Below are 20,085 nucleotides of genomic sequence, written 5' to 3'. Positions count from 1 at the left end.
TGTCATCACACTTCTGGCTACACCACGTTGGATCTGACAACGCCATCCATTTTAAGGGTAATTTGAGGTATTGGTCTTGCAGATGAAGTTTTACATGTCAGGAGCGTAGTGTCTTGAGGACCTGGCTTGCTTGCCTCTGTCCTATGGACGGGGTACTTCACTGCTTTCTGCACTTCTTCCTTGACCTGTTTCTCTGGACCAACTCTTGGGTTGCATGGGTCCAGTCTCTTCGGGGGCGTGGGTGCTTTGCACTGGTTCTGGTAATGGCCAAACTTGCCACAGATGTAACACTTGACACTTTTTCTGTCTTTGTAGGGTGGTTGCGCTTTCAGGTCAGTGGTCACCATGAGAGGGGCTGTCTTCTGCACCCCTGGTTGGGACTCAATCCCTTTGGCTACTATGGACAACGGCATGATGGGTACTGCAGCGGCAGCGGGGTCCGGCCTGCTGATTGAAGCTGCGGTGGTAAGACGGGGCCTGCAGGTGCATTCGTGGCGAGGCCCGGGGGTGCCATGAGACCGGCGGCTGCATCCAACCCAAGGTCTTGGGGCATTACAGGGGCTGCGGCTGCATCTGCCATCACTTCTTACCCCTGGTCTGACATAGCTTCTCCCCTTTGCTAACCTTATTGAGGTCGGTGTCTCCTCCCTGGAGACTTCAGCGGTTCTTCCGGTGTGTTGATTGGCACTTTGCAGTGTCTTCACCTCTGGCTCCCCTTCCAGCGTTCTCAGCAGCACGGCACCCGTTTCCTTCTTCGCGCTCTTTGTGGTGCTATAATAGCGGCAGTTTTGGTGACAATCGGCAATAAACAGTCTCCTAGGCGCACATAAAACATTTTGCTGGGTCAGTCCACTGCTATTGACCTGTTCTCAGGCCTAGCCACTATCAGTGGTTTCCTGATTGGCTGTCTCAGTCCATGCACAAAGGCCTGTGCCAACATTTGCCTGTGTATCTGGTCATGAATGGTAAAGCCCAAGTCTTGGGATACTTGCATTACTCTGCCATGAAACTTCTTTACAGACTCTGTCTTGTCTTGGCTCATGTCATGGCTTGTCCTGCCAATCTGCCTTTGGCGCACTCTCTGAGCTGTTCAATTAGCTGTGGCCCTGACTCCCAAGCGTGTACGTCTAATTCTGCTGGAAGTTTGAATTGTTCCTTCATGATTGGCCAGAGTGCATCACCTGCTTCTATTTCCATTCATGGCCCAGAGATCATTCCAGGTGGCTGCATATGTTCGCTGGTTCTGCTACATTCTTCTGTAAAATGGCATGGGATGCATCCCTGGGTCTGGAAGATTGTCACCTGACTTGAAGTGCAGTGCACATAGTGTAATGGTGGTGCCTCTATCTGCCCCTGCATTCTTGGTGCCTGTGGGTTTCTTTTCTAGTACTGGACAGCATGTATGATGTTCCCTCTTCATCTTCATCAGAGGAATAGTTGTGATAGCTTGTACTGGGCTCCTACACTGGCTGATTTTGGACTTAGAAGTTGCTTTTTTCTTTTGTGAGGATGTCTCCCCCCTTGCTGAAGCTATGATGGATTAGGCTTATAGTTCTATGTTGGTGTGAATGTAGGCAGCTCTGACTGGTGCTGAAGTTGTACATTATCAATACATGGTGATTTCAAAGTTCATGTAAAACCTTAAGGGTTACAATATTGTTGACTGTGAAATGAGGTAACGGAGGATCTGTCAGTGAGCTCGTTCTGATATCATTCCTCCCTCCTCTGCATCCAGGGCTGAGCTGTCTGCTACCTGATGTGTCTGGGGGCTGCCCACTGCATTGTGTGTAGGGGGATTTTCACTTTCTTTTCCCGATATCACAACTGGCAATGGCTGGACTGTGCCAGGGGCATAGAGGGAAACCTTGTGCTGTAAGCACCATATTGTTTGAATTGGGCATTGGCCCAGCCGGCAACAAAGAGGAAAAAAGAGGAAGAATAAGGAGGAGGGGTTGATGAGTGAGACAAAGGAATAGTAGGAGAGGAGAGAGAATGTGGACAAGAGGGAGGAGAAGATGGGAGGTGTGGAAGAGAGAGAGAGAGGAGAAGAGAGGAGTGGAGAAGGAGGGGAGAGAGAGTGAGGAGAAGAGGGAGGAGGAGAAGATGGAAGGTGTGGAGGAGAGAGATAAGGAGGAGAATAGGTGTGGTGGGGGAGTGGAGAAGGAGGGGAGAGAGAGAGGGTGAGGAGAAGAGGGAGGAGAAGAGGTGTGGAGAAGAGAGATAGAAAGGAGAATAGAGGAGTGGAGAGAGAAAAGTGAAGAAAAAGGAGAGCGGGAGAGAAGAATAAGGAGAAAAAGAGTGACAGAGAAAAAAAAAGTAGGATAGAGGAGAACAACAAGAATAATAGAGAGGAGCAATTATGCCTTCTCCCTGTAGGGAGAGACGGGGCGCGCCACATACTGTGCAAAAATAACTACCTACTGCGCAGATTCTCCCGTCTCATACCCACAAAAATCACTTCCTGGTTTGCTCACATAACTTTCTGTACCACCTAAACGATGTAAGCTCTGCTGCTACTTCATACCATGTATTGGCATTCAGCAATCTAACATCCGCTAACTTCCCTTATTTTCCTTTCTACGTCATGCCATTCCGCAGCTTGAAGTCTGCCATTCTAATGAATTTCACGTACTTTATACCTTCCAAAATCTTCACATACTTAACACCTTCGTGTTCTGCCACTATCTAGGGGCTGTTTGCTCATCAGGAAATAAAAGACACTCCTGTTGCTCGGCCACTTTATTCCCCATGGCAAAAGCAAAAAAAATGAAAAACACACAAAAATGAAAAAAACAGTACTAAAAAAAAAACTTCTAAAAATGAGTATATAAAACTCTAAGAAAAACCCAAAACGATAAGAAAAACCGTCAAAAACTTAGTTCACAACCAAAAACTCAAAATTTTGATACAAAAGGGAAGGAAAAAAACTTTTTTCCAAAAAAAAAGTAAAAAAGGTAAAGAGATTGAAGATTGAGGAAAACTTAATTAAAAAACTTTAAAATGCCGAAAAAGAAAAAGACCCTTTAAGAGAGTAAAAAAAAAAATTAAAACGGCTTTTGTCTTCTCCTTTTTTCTTTTCGAATCTCTGCGCTCAAATACAGTCAGAGACACACTTCCTCTTTTATATGCTGCTGTATGCTATTGCAATAATATCAAATGTCACTAAAATCACGTATCTGAAAACACGTATGTCGCACCAAAAATGATAGATACAATCACTTCTTCACAAATAGCTACACATAGCCAGCATTGCAGCTGAAAACAGTCAGGAAAAAAAACCAGATGTGACAGTGTGATTTACAATGCATCTCTGCTTCAGCTGAAAAAAGAGGAAGTTCAAGAGAGAGGGAAAAAAACAAAACTCTTTTACTATTTCATGCTTCTTAAAGCGGCAATAGTTGACAAACAGAAACAGATACAGATAGACACGTCCGGGAGAATCACCCTTTTTAATTCTGTGACACGTGCAGGTTGCTAACTGCTCTGGGAAACAGACTACTGCCAATCGCACTGAGCACACCTGTGCCCGGGCCGCCTGAGTGAGAACCACAACAAGCGGGAAATCTACCACCCCGGTCCGGACGTCCTGACTGGATCGCCGGCACTACGGGAATCTGCAGTAGCCCTCTAAGTTATCACTACCCGTGCCTGGAACATGGGACTACCTGCCCCGGAACTCTACCTGTTCCTCCTATGCACGGGAATCCTGCAATAACTTATCGAGCGATTTGACCTCCTGCAGTCTGTTACCCAGCAACCACAAGCAAAAGTCACTTTTTCCTTCCTCTCCCGGATTTTACTCAAACACAGAACACATACACGGCACACAGCATACACCTCCCAGGGTTTGGATTCGTGGCTACGGATTTTTTACACTACCTGGGAATTGGTGACCACACCTGACCGGCAAGAGGTATAGACAAGGACCGGGCACAGGGGACTTTCAGGTAAGATGATAACATTTTCTTACCTTACTTATGGAGCTGCGCAGTCTCCTGCCCCTGTGCCAAGGCCACGGCTACAACCTCCTTCTTTCCGGTCAGTAGTGGGTCCCCGTGTGCGTTTCATCCATGCCTCGCTGTTGGGGGCCATTACTGTTATGGAAATATGTGGGTTGGATAAATTTATCCCTCTGTGTGTGCTGCGGCCGCTCCCAATTAGACTGAGTATTTTGAGCGCTCATCAAGAATGGACTGTACACAACTGTGACAGAACAACATTCCATCAATACTGGTACTTTATTGTACATACATAGTTTTATATTTTCACATAGAAAGGAGTGGTTAGGGGTTGTCAGGGGTGGTTAGTTAATTACCATATTGTCTAGCTCCTCTGTCATTGGTTATCTAAAGATATATGGAATATTGTGATTAATGCTCATATGACTGCTGATTAAGCTGATTAAGCAACTAGAATTGAGCTCTCTGCATGGAGGACAGAGTTGAGACATCTGACACTGTTGGTCTGCCGTTTCAGCAAGATTCAGCTATATTCTAGGCATTATTTCAGACATCTGACCCAACTTCCGCTTTTTGGGATGGAAAACCCCATATGATCTGTCTGGCTTATATCAGTTCGTGTCAGCCATTTTAAACCATTTATTATAATGTATATATTAGCTGTGAGCATATGAGTATATATGATTATAGAGGGGTATACATGCAAGTGAGATCTACATGATATTTATATTTCTATCACAGTGGTCCCTCCCTAGGGAATTCCTCTGTATTTTCCCTCCATGGTGCAGTCGTGGAGAATAGGGAAAAATGATTTCTTACTGGTAATCAGATTTTCCAGAACCCACGACAAATACCCTTCCTTATTCCTTCCATTCTCACTCTTCTTTGGTGGATGGCACACATTTGACTCGCAAGGTATTGCGGAAAAAAAAGAAAAGCTATAGATGTATTTGTATACTTGGTATGGTGGTTTATAACGAGCGTGCTGTGTACTGCTGTACTTGTATATACACTGCTCAAAAAGGGCACACTAAAATCCCTCATCCTAGATATCACTGAATGAAAAATTCCAGTTGTAAATCTTTATTCATTACATAGCGGAATGTGTTGAGAACAATAAAATCTAAAACTTATCAACAGTAAATCACAACTAATATCCCACGGAGGTCTGGAGTTGGAATGATACTCAAAATCAAAGTGGAAAATAAAGTTACAGGCTGTTCCAACTTCAGTGGAAATGCCTCAAGACAGGGAAATGATGCTCAGTAGTGTGCATGGCCTCCACGTGCCTGTATGATCAGCCTACAATGCCTGGGCATGCTCCTGATGAGGCGGCGGATGGTCTCCTGAGGGATCTCCTCCCAGACCTGGACTAAAGCATCCACCAACTCCTGGACAGTCTGTGGTGCAACGTGACGTTGGTGGATGGTGTGAGACATGATGTCCCAGATGTGTTCAATCGGATTCAGGTCTGGGGAATGGGCGGGCCAGTCCATAGCTTCAATGCCTTCATCTTGCTGGAACTGCTGACACACTACAGCCACATGAGGTCTGGCATTGTCCTGCATTATGAGGAACCCAGGGCCAACTGCACCAGCATATGGTCTCACAAGGGGTCTGTGGATCTCATCTCGATACCTAATGGCAGTCAGTATACCTCTGGTGAGCTCATGGAGAGGGCTGTGTGGCCCTCCAAAGAAGTGCCACCCCACACCATTAGTGACCCACTGCCAAACTGGTCATGCTGATGGATGTTGCAGGCAGCAGATCGCCCTCCAGACTCTGTCACATGTGCTCGGTGTGGACTTGCTTCATCTGTGAAGAGCACAGTGGCGAATTTGTCAATCCTGGTGTTCTGTGTCACATGCCAAGCGTCCTGCATGGTGTTGGGCTGTGAGCACAACCCCCATCTGTGGACGTCGGGCACTCAGACCAAACTCATGGAGTCGGTTTCTAACCATTTGTGCAGACACATGCACATTTTTGGCCTGCTGGAGGTCATTTTGCAGGACTCTGGCAGTGCGCCTCCTGTTCCTCCTTGCACAAAGGCTGAGGTAGCTGTCCTGCTGCTGGGTTGTTGCCCTCCTACGGCCCGCTCCATGTATCCAGGTGTACTGGCCTGTCTCCTGGTAGCGCCTCCAGCCTCTGGACACTACGCTGACAGACACAGCAAACCTCCTTGCTACAGCTCGCATTGATGTGCCATCCTGAATAAGCTGCACTACCTGAGCCACTTGTGTAGGTTGTAGAGTCCGTCTCATGCTACCACAAGTGTGAAAGCGCAACCAACATTCAAAAGTAACCAAAACATCTTCCAGAAAGCATTGGTACTGAGATGTGGTCTGTGGTCCCCACCTGCAGAACCACTCCTTTTATTGAGGGTGTCTTGATAATTGCCAATAATTTCCATCTGTTGTCTATTCCATTTGCACATCAGCATGTGAAACTGATTGTCAAACAGTGTTGCTTCCTAAGTGGATAGTTTGATTTCACAGAAGTTTGATTTACTTGGGAGTTAGATTCTGTTGTTTAAGTGTTCCCTTTATTTTTTTGAGCAGTGCATTTGTGTCTACTGAATTATCCAAACGGAGTTCCAGTTCACTTAAATGGTTTACAGAGCAGGAGAGGAAGTCTCTGCCTTTTAAAGCCATAGGGTTTCCTGTACTTGGGGGTGGAGCCTCTCTCCCCCCATGGTGCTGTTCTGGAAAATCCGATTACCTGTAAGTAATCACCATTTTTGGCAACAGATTTATTTTAATTCCTTCTGTGCATCTGCAGTGACTTTCAATGTAGTCATCATGATTATAAACCAATGTATGGTTTGTTTACGCAGACCTGTATGTTTCCATAGTTAGACTACAAAGCCTGCTATCAGTGTTGGAGTTGCAGTGCAAAAAAATGGTGTCGTTTGGCAAAAGTTCACTTAGAGTATCATTTTTCCAACGTCTGTCTTACATGCACTGTGCAGCGGGCACTGAATTATCCTTCGCCACCATACATGTACCACATGATTATAATGTCTGCTCACAAGAAGAGGGGGCTTCTTCAGCTGTAGGTCAGCTAACCAGCTGCAACTTGTTCTTGGCACTGATCATGAAGATTTCACTCTCATGCTGCTGTCAATTTGACAGCAACATATAGATGGTTATTTTTAATTCCTTCATCACCTCACTATATCCCTAATGAAGTATTTGAATAAAATAATAATAATAATTAAAAAAAAATCACAATTTTTCATTTCCTTGCCCCAGTATTTAAAAATTCAGTGAATCACCACCTGTGTTCAAATTACTCATCACAACCCTGGATGGGAGTAGTTTGCAAAATGTGTGTGTTTTGTGGGTTCTTCTGCAAGTGGCTTCACAGGATATTTCTGCCAACCTTTCAGTCCAAAAGCCAAATATTGCTCCTTCCTATCAGTTGCTTCTGCTCATAGAGTAGAGTCTGACCAAATATGGAGTATTGCTGCATTCAGAAGAAATTACATTACAAATGATGAGGTCCATTTTCTCCTGCTACCACATAAAAAGTTTGAGCATCATGTTAGTGGAAAATGCAGGTCTCATTTTTGTGTGCCAATGTAGTAAACTTTTATTATGTACCTGTGGGTCCAAAAGTCACAAAAAATTTGGCTAAATGCACGGCTGTACTAAAATTTTGCTAAGTTTGGTGTTCTCACACCATTTTTGTCCAGCTCCAACAAATTGTGTGGGACTGGGGTTGTATGAGGTCGTGGCAACACCACTTGTCAAATTCGTGATGAGTGGCAATGTATCTTACAATGGAGAACACAGGTGCACTCACTCACATGAACACTCGTGTATGTAGAAGAGTTGATCGAATGATGGGCCAAGCTATCATTTGGCCAGTCAGCCATCTAATGTGTCCATCTAATATGTATGACGGGCCTAAGAAAAGACTCAAAACATCATCTTGTAGTGCCAATTCTGAAAGCCCCAGCTACAAAGTTAGATGGGTGAGATCCTGAAACAATGTTTGATTTCCTGCTTCATCCTGTATCTCCCTCATCCTTTGTTAGAATGTGGCCTTCCTTTTGTTTTCTAATAATTTTTTTTTTTTTTTTCAACATTCTTTTCTTTATCTTGACTGACGCTGGTGATTTTTCACTTGTAGTAAATCTGAAATGGATAACCAATATCCCTATTCGCGCTGATGCAAAAACCTTAATAGCAAGAAAATAAAATAGATTAGTGCACACAGTGCTAAAACATCACAGTTCATCTAATGTGGACACCTGCTTGGATCTAAATAGGTGCTCGCAGGTCCTGGTACTGGGTAGAGAAAAATAACACAGTTCTCTAATTGTCAATAGAAGTCTTACCCAGAGAAGGTATTCATGTCAGAAGGGGCTGTTTGATTGAAGACTGTAATCCCCAGCAGCGGTGGTACTGTTGTACTGAAGACTGTAGTAGCGATTCTGCTCTCATGCGGCAGCCGCCCCGGCCGGTGGCAGCATGACGCTTAGTTGAGCTTGCACATGTAGCGATATGCGCTCATGCAAGCAGGCCGATGTCCTCCTAAGTGCGCGAGGTGAACACAGCGCCGAGAAAAGACCTGCGTGCCGATGTGAATAATGTGATCGCTCACGTGACTAAAGGTGCAGTACGGATGGCGGTAGAAGGACCCTGAAGAAGGAGACAGATGTCTCTGAAACGCGTCGGCTTATTCTTGGTCCCTACCGCCATCCGTACTGCACCTTTAGTCACGTGAGCGATCACATTATTCACATCGGCACGCAGGTCTTTTCTCGGCGCTGTGTTCACCTCGCGCACTTAGGAGGACATCGGCCTGCTTGCATGAGCGCATATCGCTACATGTGCAAGCTCAACTAAGCGTCATGCTGCCACCGGCCGGGGCGGCTGCCGCATGAGAGCAGAATCGCTACTACAGTCTTCAGTACAACAGTACCACCGCTGCTGGGGATTACAGTCTTCAATCAAACAGCCCCTTCTGACATGAATACCTTCTCTGGGTAAGACTTCTATTGACAATTAGAGAACTGTGTTATTTTTCTCTACCCAGTACCAGGACCTGCGAGCACCTATTTAGATCCAAGCAGGTGTCCACATTAGATGAACTGTGATGTTTTAGCACTGTGTGCACTAATCTATTTTATTTTCTTGCTATTAAGGTTTTTGCATCAGCGCGAATAGGGATATTGGTTATCCATTTCAGATTTACTATTGATTTTTACACAATCATTGGTGGTGATTGTTATATTCGCAGCAGGAGCAACTACCCCTTTAATACTTAGCGCCACTCAGTCTTTTATTATTGATTTTTCACTTGTCTCTGATCTAAAATCAGGATATTTACCAAGGTGTTTGCTGCCACATTTATGCACCTCTTAATTTACTTTGTGTGATGTGAAGTTTACTTGTAAGATTTATATTTTTAGACCACTATTTAATAAATGATGGATTTTTTTCCATAGCTTTTCCTTTTTCATCTCTACATTCTCCTCCTGATTGGATATAACCATGCTGACAATGAAAATGCCAACATGAACATCTATATAAATTGAGGCCCAAGTCATGAACGTCCAGGTCATACTTCTCTTACTCCATCATCTGGATTATTCATCATCCCTGGTTAGAAAATCTCATTGGATATTAGATTCTCTGCAAAACAAAGCATAACTTGCAGTCTTCTATTCCCCATCTTGATTGAAACCTTTGGCTTTTCTTCTGCAACTTTCCAATCAGTTTTGCACTTTTACAACTCTCCATGATCATAAAATGATATATACGATTATTTCATTTATTCCAGGACCTCAATCTATATATTGACACTTTGCTGGGCCTTCACTTTAACAGTCAGTGGCAAAACTGTTAGTGGCAGGACATTCTACCTTGTGGGGTGGATTTCCCATTGTTGGAAATGAGGCATCTGTGTATATTGCATCAAACTTACATCAGCTGAGCTGTATTCATCGTTGCCCAAGAGATTGACCTTGCCTTACCTACATTTTTATGTTGAATATACCTTAAATCCCTTGAACTTGGAATAAGAAACTGTCTGTGACTAGAAGTTTAGACGTCAATGAGCTGTTGGATTCAGGTTTCCTTGTGAAATATTCGTTATCCTTTCTTCCTTTCTTCCCTACGGAGCCTTTGCAGCTAAAGACCTTTCACTGTGTTGGTTTCTACATGTTATAGAACTTTGGGATAACCTTTACTACATAGCTGAAAATTACAGTGCATCTTGTTCTATTTGTTGTTCTACCTTTTCTGCAATACTTTGTCTGCAGCCGGTACCTTCTGAAGGATATGGTTCTAATCCAAATATGTGAAAAAAATAACCGTAATTGTCATACTATATTTAAGTAAGTAAGTATGTGTATGCCATCACTTTACTATTAGTAAGGTTCCAACCTTCTTGACCTCCATCTATTCTGAGAATAGAGAAGTTGCAGTGTTAAATTTATAACTGTGACGCAATCATTAAAGGGAACCTGTCACCCCCAAAACCCAAGATGAACTAAGCCCACCGGCATTAGGGGCTTATCTACAGCATTCTGTAATGCTGTAGGTAAGCCCCCGATGTATCCTAAAAGATGAGGAAAAAGAGGTTAGATTATACTCAGCTGGGTGGGCGGTCCAATCCGGTGGGCGTCGCGGTGTAGTTCGGCGCCTCCTATCTTCATCAGATGACGTCCTCTTCTGGTCTTCACGCTCCGATGCAGGCGTACTTTGTCTGCCCTGTTGAGGGCAGCACAAAGTACTGCAGTGCGCAGGCGCCGGGAAAGGTCAGAGAGGCCCGGCGCCTGCTCACTGCAGTACTTTGCTCTGCCCTCAGCAGGGCAGACAAAGTACGCCTGCACCGGAGCCGCAGCGTGAAGACCAGAAGAGGACGTCATCTGATGAAGATAGGAGGCGCCAGACCGCGACACCCATCGAACCGGACCAGCAACGTGACCGCCCCTGGGTGAGTATAATCTAACCTCTTTTTCTCATCTTTTAGGTTACATCGGAGGCTTATCTACAGCATTACAGAATGCTGTAGATAAGCCCCTGATGACGGTGGGGTTACCTCACCCTCGATTTTGGGGGCTGACATGTTCCCTTTAACCCCTTCACCCCCAAGGGTGGTTTGCACGTTAATGACCGGGCCAATTTTTACAATTCTGACCACTGTCCCTTTATGAGGTTATAACTCTGGAACGCTTCGACGGATCCCAGTGATTCTGACATTGTTTTCTCATGACATATTGTACTTCATGATAGTGGTAAAATTTCTTTGATATTACCTGCGTTTGTGAAAAAAATGGAAATTTGGTGAAAATTTTGAAAATTTTGCAATTTTCCAACTTTGTATTTTTATGCAATTAAATCACAGAGATATGTCACACAAAATACTTAAGAAGTAACATTTCCCACATGTCTACTTTACATCAGCACAATTTTGAAACCAACATTTTTTTTTGTTGGGGAGTTATAAGGGTTAAAAGTTGACCAGCAATTTCTCATTTTTACAACACCATTTTTTTTTTAGGGACCACATCTCATTTGAAGTCATTTTGAGGGGTCTATATGATAGAAAATACCCAATTGTGACACCATTCTAAAAACTGCACCCTTCAAGGTGCTCAAAACCACATTCAAGAAGTTTATTAACCCTTCAGGTGTTTCACAGGAATTTTTGGAATGTTTAAATAAAAATGAACATTTAACTTTTTTTCACAAAAAATTTACTTCAGCTCCAATTTGTTTTATTTTACCAAGGGTAACAGGAGAAAATGGACCCCAAAAGTTGTTGTACAATTTGTCCTGAGTATGCCGATACCCCATATGTACGGGTAAACCACTGTTTGGGCGCATGACAGAGCTCGGAAGCGAAGGAGCACCATTTGACTTTTCAATGCAAAATTGACTGGAATTCAGATGGGACGCCATGTTGCGTTTGGAGAGCCACTGAGGTGCCTAAACATTGAAACCCCCCACAAGTGACACCATTTTGGAAAGTAGACCCCCTAAGGAACTTATCTAGAGGTGTGGTGAGCACTTTGACCCACCAAGTGCTTTACAGAGGTTTATAATGCAGAACCGTAAAAATAAAAAATCATATTTTTTCACAAAAATTATCTTTTCACCCCCAATTTTTTATTTTCCCAAGTGTAAGAGGACAAATTGTACATCTTTTGGGGTCCAATTTCTTCTGAGTACGATGATACCCCATATGTGGGGGTAAACCACTGTTTGGGCGCATGGGAGAGCTCGGAAGGGAAGGAGCGCCGTTTGACTTTTCAATGCAAAATTGACAGGAATTGAGATGGGACGCCATGTTGCGTTTGGAGAGCCACTGGTGTGCCTAAACATTGAAACCCCCCACAAGTGACACCATTTTGGAAAGTAGACCCCCTAAGGAACTTATCTAGAGGTGTGGTGAGCACTTTGACCCACCAAGGGCTTCACAGAAGTTTATAATGCAGAGCCGTAAAATTAAAACAAAAAATTTTTCCCACAAAAATTATTTTTTAGCCCCCAGTTTTGTATTTTCCCGAGGGTAACAGGAGAAATTGGACGCCAAAAGTTGTTGTCCAATTTGTCCTGAGTACTTTGATACCCCATATGTGGGGGGGAACCACCGTTTGGGCGCATGGGAGGGCTCGGAAGGGAAGGAGCGCCATTTGGAATGCAGACTTAGATGGAATGGTCTGCAGGAGTCACATTGCGTTTGCAGAGCCCCTAATGTACCTAAACAGTAGAACCCCCCCACAAGTGACAGCATTTTGGAAAGTAAACTCCCTAAGGAACTAATCTAGATGTGCTGTGAGAGCTTTGAACCCCCCAAGTGTTTTACTACAGTTTATAACGCAGAGCCGTGCAAATAAAAATGTATTTTTTTTCCACAAAAATTATTTTTCAGCCCCCAGTTTTGTATTTTCCCAAGGGTAACAGGAGAAATTGGACCCCAAAAGTTGTTGTCCAATTTGTCCTGAGTATGCTGATACCCCGTATGTGGGGGGAACCCCTGTTTGGGCACACGAGAGAGCTCGGAAAGGAGGGAGCACTGTTTTACTTTTTCAACGCAGAATTGGCTGGAATTGAGATCGGACGCCATGTCGCGTTTGGAGAGCCCCTGATGTGCCTAAACAGTGGAAACCCCTCAATTATAACTGAAACCCTAATCCAAACACATCCCTAACCCTAATCCCAACGGTAGCCCTAACCACACCTCTATCCCAGACACACCCCTAACCCAAATCCCAACCCTATTGCCAACCGTAAATGTAATCCAAACCCTAACCCTAACTTTAGCCCCAACCCTAACACTAGCCCTAACCCTAATGGGAAAATGGAAATAAATACACTTTTTAAACATTTTAAATTTTTCCCTAACTAAGGGGGTGATGAAGGGAGGTTTGATTTACTTTTATAGCGGGTTTTTTTTAGCGGAATTTTATGATTGGCAGCCGTCACACACTGAAAGACGCTTTTTATTGCAAAAAATATTTTTTGCGTTACCACATCTTGAGAGCTATAATTTTTCCATATTTGAGTCCACAGAGTCATGTGAGGTCTTGTTTTTCGTGGGACGAGTTGACGTTTTTACTGGTAACATTTTCGGGCACGTGACATTTTTGTATCGCTTTTTATTCCGATTTTTGTGAGGCAGAATGACCAAAAGCCAGCTATTCATGAATTTCTTTTGGGGGAGGCATTTATACCGTTCCGCGTTTGGTAAAATTGATAAAGCAGTTTTATTCTTTGGGTCAGTACAATTACAGCGATACCTCATTTGTATCATTTTTTTAATGTTTTGGCGCTTTTATACGATAAAAACTATTATAGAAAAAATAATTATTTTTGCATCGCTTTTTTCTGAGGACTATAACTTTTTTATTTTTTTGCTGATGATGCTGTATGGCGGCTCGTTTTTTGCGGCACAAGATGACGCTTTCAGCGGTACCATGGTTATCTTTTTGATCGCGTGTTATTCCACTTTTTGTTTGGCGGTATGAGAATAAAGCATTGTTTTTGCCTCTTTTTTTTTTTTTCTTTTTTACGGTGGTCACTGAAGGGGTTAACTAGTGATATAGTTTTATAGGTGGGGTTGTTAAGGACGCGGCGATACTAAATATGTGTACTTTTATTGTTTGTTTTTTTTAATTTAGATTAAGAAATGTATTTATAGGAACATTATATATATATTTTTTTGTGGGGGGAATTTTTTTTTAATTTTTTTTACACATTGGAATATTTTTTCTTTTACATTATAACATTGCCCCAGGGGGGGGCATCATGTTATAGTGTAAGATCGGTGATCTGACACTTTGCTGTGCACGGTGTCAGATCACCGATCTGACGTGCACTTTTTCTATGCTTCCCGGCGCCTGCTCTGAGCAGGCGCAGTGAAGCCACCTCCCTGCAGGACCCGGATGCCGCGGCCATCTTGGATCCGGGCCTGCAAGGAGGAGGTAAGAGACCATCTCAGCAACGCGATCACATCGCGTTGCTCCGGGGGTCTCAGGGAAGCCCGCAGGGAGCCCCCTCCCTGCGCGATGCTTCCCTATACCGCCGGCACACCGCGATCATGTTTGATCGCGGTGTGCCGGGGGTTAATGTGCCGGGGGCGGTCCGTGACCGCTCCTGGCACATATTGCCGGATGTCAGCTACGATAGGCAGCTGACACCCGGCCGCGATCGGCCACGCTCCCCCCGTGAGCGTGGCCGATCGCTCTGGACGTACTATCCCGTCGTTGACCAAAAGTTGTGATGGTTAGCACTCAACTAAGGAAAAAATGACGGTGCTAGTGAAGGGAACTGATTGCTCCAAAGTCACTGAATATCAAAATCACTGCACACGTATAGGAGAAAAGTATGCTTGCAAGTGGAAGTTTATTTATAGTGGTTGTGAGGTCAAGCGACTGGTACATTTAACGTTTCGGCCAATACATAGCCTTGGTCACAACGTCGCTGCAAAAAACATAAAAATACGACTATTTACAATACAATAATTACAATGACAAATACAATCATGTTATTTACATTATATACAAAAATCCTTTGTGCAGATCATGTACAGAGCAATGGCTCTGTAAGACTGTGTAACGAAATATGCTAGGATTGAAATGGTATATAACCAAGGGTTGTATATAAAACAAAAAACAAGGGAATCAAAGAAGGGGTTCCATAATGGGACGGATGGATTATCATCGAATAGTGGAAGTTAATCAACTCTCAATCTATATTGGGAATTCATGGGGGATTCTGTTGTTAAATAGATATAATCAAAATCTAAAGGTGCATGAAAGGCAAAATGAGAGGGGAAGCCCACCTAAAATTTGCAGAATAATCACTCCGTTCAGGGATTTAACAGGTGCTGAAGACAGGTCATATCCTAATGAAATGGAGGGTAAGAGTCATAAGGATGAGTGTGACTGCTAATGTACAGGTGAAGAGAGGTATAGTGTAGGTTATTACCATGTAGTTGCCATGGAAGCCCAAGTGGTTAGGGCTGAAGGATAGCTCCTTAGAATTAGTGCAGTGGGTGGCTATCGCGGTCACGTACCAAAAGCCTGTTGGGAAGTATAAATATTGAGAATGTCTCATGGTAATAACGTGCTCTAGTTACTAAGACGTGGCAAACACCTGACCTGTGGAAATATTTGGTATCGAAAATGTGGTATGGAATACGAGGTTACCAGTGATTGTAATGGTACTCCTAGGATTGCGGCGTCCCTGCGTATATCACTAAAAAAGGTGAAGCAATGTGAGACATGCGTTATAGGGTGGCCGATAGGGAATAGATAGAGTGTGGGAATACTTATCTGGAGAATCAGACATACGTCCACGGAATGGCATGTCAGTGTACTGCTGACTTAGTGCTGCAGCCCTCTGGGTAAAGCCTGACGTGTGGCCGCAAAGTGTGGAGATCCTGACACTACCGTGTCTCAAGTAAGTGATAATGCTGGCGTCAGAGCTCCTGCGTGGGTCCGGTGCTGCCACTGGCTAGGGTAGCGTGGTACTGTGTCCATGACCGGCGTTCAGTTATAAAGCGCCAGTGAGGCATGAGACCGGAAGTCTAGTGCACGCCGGCGCGTGCGCACTGGAATAGCATAATGTTCTCTCTCAGGCATGGGACTGGAAGTGTAATGTACGCCGGCGCGTGCGCAATAGGATGGCATAATGCTAACTCTCAGGGAAGGGCGCTAATAGACTCAGCGCGTGCGCATTGCCGGTTGCAGGGCAGAATGATGTCTAGGGGGAGGGTGCATGCGCATGTGTGCGCAAAAGGGACCATGTCATATTGTGTATATGAGGAGATGCCACTTGACGATGTAGTGCATAGTGGACCGGGAGATGATGTGTTAGTGTGGTGGCACATAGGTATCCACTAGAGCCCGCATGGAAATTGGATACACAATGTAATATGTGAAAAATGGTGGATGATTAAATCCGTGTGTAAGGAGATGTGTTGGTTAGTAGGAAAAAACCGGTTTTGTAACATTATGTAGATTTGTGTGGTCAGTCACATATGCTTAATGTATATACACATTGGAATAATCATAATAATATAGACCATTGATGCATCACAGTTATAAACACATAGTAGACTGGGGAGGCCGGCAATGGCACATAATAACTATGCCTATAGCAAAAACTATGTAGGAGTCCAAACCATAGGAGCAGAAAGGAAACTTAGAAAGAAATTGGTAAAAAAGAAGGAAACTTAGAAAAAATTCTACCCTAAGGTGGGGAATCTTACCAACTCCACAAAGAAGATTGCTGAGTGGTTGCGTACGACTATTCAGTGGGTCTATGGAAGAGAAAGTTATCATGTTAGCCAATCAATTTCGCGATTAAGACCGTTAGGGCTGAGTGTGTCCAACGTGTAGATCCAGTATGTCTCACGTTGCCTCAATAGCTGGATGTGGTTACCCCCCCGTCTTGGTCTATGCACTTTTTCCAAGACCTGGAACCGCAGTTGCGATATGTTGTGTCTGGCCTCTTTGAAGTGTGCCGGCAATGGCAACCATGTTTTCCCACATCTAATTGTAGATTTGTGGCTTGCGATTCGATCTCTGATGGCCTGAATGGTTTCGCCCACATATAGTAGGCCACATGGGCATTTAATAATGTATACCACATAGTTTGATTCACACGTATGATAATCTCTGATGGGATATGATTTACCTGTTCGAGGGTGGACCACTTCACTCCCTTTGATGATGTTAGAACAGCATGTGCAATTCAGACATGGGAATGTTCCCCTTCTAGTTTGTCCACTGAGTGTGCGGATCATAGTTTGTTTAGAAGAGCCAACGTCGGCCCTGACCAGTTTGTCCTTTAAATTAGGTGGTCTACGTAGGCACATTAGGGGGGGATTTTTGAAAATAGCTATTCTGGGGTATGCCCTGGAAAGGAGTGGCCACTGTTTATGGATCAAGTTATGTACCCTTTGCATAGATGGATGGTGGCCATGGACGAAGGGTAGCCTGGATGGTTTGGGAACAGGGCTCACAGGGGAATTAGTTTCGGATAGGGCTTTGGTCATCTCTGTATTGAGAAGTGTGCCTGGGTAATTCCTGTCCTCAAATTTTTTGGACATCTCATGTAATCTGGATTGTCTGGTGGTAGGGTTAGACACTATTCTGGAGACCCTTTTGAACTGCGACCGAGGAAGACTGTTTCTGATGGATTTGGGGTGACAACTGTTGTATAGTAAAAGGTTGTTCCGGTCGGTGGGTTTGGTATAGATGTCGGTGGTGAGAGCACCATGGGCATTTTTACACACTTTGGTGTCTAAGAACGTGATTGCCTCCGTATGGTATGAGATAGAAAATTTGAGTTCTGGTCGGATTTCATTGATAGTATTGTGAAAGGCATCCCGTCGTTGGTCATACGGGCCCACCCCACCTCGACGGGATAGTACGTCCAATGTCAGAAAAGGGTTAATAATGTTCATTTAAATGGGGGTTGTCTCTAATCCTCCTTTTTTTTAAATCACTGTAAAAGCACAGCAAAACCAAAACAAAACCACAATCTATGCATTTATCTCATTCTTGTAAAGACAACTAGTGATGAGCGTGTATACTCATTGCTCGGGTTACAAAAACAAATGAAAATATGCATATTATAGATCAGGGGCGGACACAAACTGCTTGGTGCCCTTGTGCAGGAAATGTCTGGGCCCCCCTCCTTTTAAGGCATCAAGGATATATATATATATATATATATATATATATATATATATATATATATATATATATATATATATATATATATATATATATATATTATTTAGTACAAAAAATGGAGCAGCACAAATCCTCTACTTATCTTCGGGTGCAGGGCCCCCAAACAACCTGTCCACTGGTTGTTTTCAGTCCATATGTTTCACAAGAACAGGCAGCACTCCATATTCTTTGAGATAATATGCAGGATTTATTCAACCCACATCTCCGTGCGACATTTCGGCTCTGAATGAGGCTTGAGAAAGGCTCATTCAGAGCCGAAACGTCGCACGGAGATGTGGGTGGAATAAATCCTGCAAATTATCTCAAAAAATATGGAGTGCTGCCTGTTTTTGTGATATATATATATATATATATATATATATATATATATATATATATATATATATATATGATATATATATATATATATTATATTATATATATATATATATATATATATATATATATATATATATATATATATATATATATTACACACAGTGCAGACCAAAAGTTTGGACACACCTCATTTACAGAGTTTTCTGTATTTTCATGACCATGAAAATTGTAAATTCACACTGAAGGCATCAAAACTATGAATTAACACATGTGGAATTATATACTTATTCCACTCTGCGGTCCAGCTCACCCCAAACCATCTCGATTGGGTTCAGGTCTTGTGACCGTGGAGTCCAGGTCATATTGCGTAGCACCCCATCACTCTCCATCTTGGTCAAATAGTCCTTACACAGCCTGGAGGTCTGTTTGGGGTCATTGTCCTGTTGAAAACTAAATGATGGTCCGACTAAACACAAACCGGATGGAATGGCATGCCGCTGCAAGATGCTGTGGTAGCCATGCTGGTTCAGTATGCCTTCAGTTTTGAAGAAATCCCAGTGTCACCAGCAAGGCACCTCCTCCTCCATGCTTCACGGTGGGAACCAGGCATGTAGAGTCCATCCTTTTACCTTTTCTGCATCGCACAAAGACACGGTGGTTGGAACCAAAGATCTCAAATTTGGACTCGTCAGACCAAAGCACTCAGGGTGCAGCCAGCCCATAAAGCAAGATTTTAGCAACACAAGTGCAAAATACCAGATCAACAGCCACTCACCACATACCCACTCCTGGAGGGGGTCACTGCCCAGTATACAAGTGCGCAATAAAGGCCCACATAGGGCGTTGTTCACACAATGGTACTGCATAGTGTCTGGTTCACAGCCTATTAGTCACGCCCCTACTTATCGATTAGGCGGGCTGGCCAGCACACTCTCAATGCATCCCAGTGTGAAAACCCCTCATGCGAGACTGAATTTTTTCCCAATTTTTCGGACTGACTGACCTTCATTTCTTAAAGTAATGATGGCCACTCGTTTTTCTTTACTTAGCTGCATTTTTCTTGCCATAATACAAATTCTAACAGTCTATTCAGTAGGACTATCATCTGTGTATCCACCAGACTTCTGCACAACACAACTGATGGTCAAAACCCCATTTATAAGGCAAGAAATCCCACTTATTAAACCTGACAGGGCACACATGTGACGTGAAAACCATTTCCGGTGACTACCTCTACCTGACTAAGCTCATCAAGAGAATGCCAAGAGTGTGCAAAGCAGTCATCAAAGCAAAAGGTGGCTACTTTTAAGAACCTAGAATATAAGACATATTTTCAGTTGTTTCACACTTTTTTGTTAAGCATATAATTCCACATGGGTTAATTCATAGTTTTGATGCCTTCAGTGTTAATTTACAATTTTTATAGTCATGAAAATACAGAAAAAACTTTAAATGAGAAGGTGTGTTCTAATATATATATATATATATATATATATATATATATATATATATATATATATATATATATATATATACATATATATATATATATTCTAACACATCGGGTATTCTAGAATATGCATG

General features: G+C 43.3%; 1 protein-coding gene and 1 long non-coding RNA gene across 7 annotated transcripts in view; one reads left to right on the top strand and one right to left on the bottom strand.

Annotated features, from left to right (window-relative positions):
• Positions 1 to 20,085, top strand: part of SCYL3 (SCY1 like pseudokinase 3) — a 395,128-nt gene that overhangs the window by 269,937 nt on the left and 105,106 nt on the right. The window lies entirely within an intron of this gene.
• Positions 14,728 to 15,502, bottom strand: LOC143787736 (uncharacterized). The gene is made up of 3 exons (XR_013218453.1): positions 15,407 to 15,502; positions 15,261 to 15,323; positions 14,728 to 14,899 (listed from the first exon to the last, which is right to left on the bottom strand). It is a non-coding gene; the product is annotated as an uncharacterized LOC143787736 (long non-coding RNA).

The sequence above is a fragment of the Ranitomeya variabilis genome, chromosome 8 (assembly GCF_051348905.1).
Source record: "Ranitomeya variabilis isolate aRanVar5 chromosome 8, aRanVar5.hap1, whole genome shotgun sequence".
Lineage (NCBI taxonomy): Eukaryota > Metazoa > Chordata > Amphibia > Anura > Dendrobatidae > Ranitomeya > Ranitomeya variabilis.
This window is presented reverse-complemented; position numbering and strand designations above follow the sequence as displayed.